Raw genomic sequence first — 2,500 nt, 5'->3', positions numbered from 1 at the left:
CATTTTTTTATGTTAGGTTAAGAAATTGGGTGTTAAGGAGACGTTTACTTTATTAGGTTAGGTTAAGAAATTGAGTATTAAGGAGATGTGGACTTTATTAAGTTAGGTTAAGAAAATTATTGTTAAGGAGATGTGCAATTTATTAGGTTAGGTTAAGAAATTGAGTTTTAAGGAGATGTGCACTTTATTAGGTTAGGTTAAGAAATTGAGTGTTAAGGAGATGTGCAATTTATTAAGTTAGGTTAAGAAATTGAGTGTTGAAGACTGATGAAATTACTATAGTCCATTTCTTTTAGCGATGCATATTTGCACCGACTCGCAGCAGTGCCCTTTTAGCTCGGAAAAGTTTCGTGATCGCTGATTGGTTGGAATTATCTCGTCCAACCAATCAGCGATCCGGAAACTTTTCCGAGCTAAAAGGGCACCGCTGCGAGTCGGTGCAAATATGCATCGCTAAAAGAAATGGACTATAGTTGGCCTATTCAATAATAAGTTTAGCTGATGCTGTTGTGATTTCTTAACAGTTCAATTATTCCAGTTTTATAAAGGAACCTGAGAAGAAAACACGAAGCCTATTTTCAATTGCCTTCAGCCATGGCAAAATTAAGTTCAGAATTGAATTTCTTTCCGCTGATAACACCATTTCTTCTCTATTCTGTTTTTAAGCAATTGTTCTGATAATGTTTATAATAAAATAAACAAGTAAAAAGAAAATTCAGGCATATACAAAGCCTGAACTTCTGAATTGAGGTAGTTTTTTTTTTCTTAAATCAATAAATATAAACTCAAAATTCTCAATCTTATCTCACAAAATATTCTAAATGATAATGATAGTGACTATGATAGAACTGATGATAATAAAACTTAAATAAGAATCATATACAGTATGCGGTTTCGCTCCTAAAAGGAGGTGTGATTAGTGAAGGGAAAGTCTGTATGTAATTGCTAAACATTTGAATGATATCTAAAGGATATAAGGAATAAGGAATATTCTTCTGATGCTAGTTAAATACCATCGTTATATGTACAGTTTATTAATTAATTAGGATGAAAAGAAAAAAAAACCATTAGCTAGAACGTTTATGCGAAATGCCTCTCGTGAATTCAACAAGTTCGTCAACAGCAGCCCATAAGCCAGTGGAACCCTCTCACCTCATACATTTTTAGCGGGAAATACCTGGCGTCTCATTGGCTGATTCTTTCTCATCTCGGATTGGTGGTTGTAGGTGACGTCATGCAATCTATGTTTAAGGAAAACCTATACTTCTTACAGATATATTTTGACTTAAAATTACAATTTTCTTGGAAATAAACTTAAAATGGGTATTAACTTCAAAATAAATAGATAATGGATCTTGTTGAAGGGTATAACCTAAATAAATACGTCATATTCGAAGGAATACTTGACTGTGTTATGGCTACGATGATAGATGTGCGTCTGTGCGTCTGTTAAGCTGTAGTAAGCGGGGGCAACTACCAATCTAAGTTGAGAGGAAGTTATAGCCAATCTGGGGACTATAATATCCCGCCAAGAGAGAGATAGATTATCAATTTGGCTAAGGAATAAATAATGAATCTTGTTGAAGGAATAATTGCCTGTACATTTGGCTACGATGTTAGAGTGTATGTGTGTGTGTGTGAAGCTGTAGTAACTGAAGGGAGCCGCCAATCACAGCTGAGGAAGATTTGGCCAATCAGAGGACAGGAATTTGCCGCTATGAGTGAAATCCAGGGTCTTATGAGTTGCTGTTGGAGAAACCTTCCGGAATTTCCATAAAACTATATAGGAACAGGCCTTTATAAAATGTTTTAATAACATCATTTGTTAGAGAGATAGATTCTAATTACTAAGTCGTTATTTGTATTTAGAAAATACGTCTTTGTGACGTCATCAAGAGTAGGATGAATTTCACAGTAATTTCTTCTGTTTGCTAGTTTAGTGAGCTATTATAATTATATCGATGTTAAATTAGTTAGGTAACTACATAATTGTAATTCGTATTTTGTTACATTAGTCATGTTTATTAGAAAATATGTCGTCACAAAGGGTAGGGGTAAAATACCAGCAATATACACAATTCAGATAAATGGCGACTTAAACACTGCAAATTTATGGAAACAAACTCAAAACAATCATTTAGTAATAAAGCAGATTTTAAATATCATTGTTAATTTGTCATATGTATGAGTGAGTACAGTGTTTGAACGAAATATCTCGAGTGAATTAGACTCGTTCGCCAACAGCAGCCCATAGCAGAGGAATCCTCCCACCTTATGCCTTTCCTTACCGGGAAATATCTGGTGTCTCATTGGCTGATTCGTCCTCTACTCTGATTGGTTGTTGTATGTGACGTCATGCAACCTTGTATTTTATGAATGAATTCAACTTAATAGTGGTAAAATATATATACTTATTATAGATAAAATGAGACTTAAAAATTACACTTTTTATAAAAACAAACAGAAAATATGGTTGATTTGTTCAAATGCGTAAGCTAAG

Source organism: Palaemon carinicauda, chromosome 45, assembly GCF_036898095.1.
Source record: "Palaemon carinicauda isolate YSFRI2023 chromosome 45, ASM3689809v2, whole genome shotgun sequence".
In the NCBI taxonomy this organism is placed as follows: domain Eukaryota; kingdom Metazoa; phylum Arthropoda; class Malacostraca; order Decapoda; family Palaemonidae; genus Palaemon; species Palaemon carinicauda.
This window is presented reverse-complemented; position numbering follows the sequence as displayed.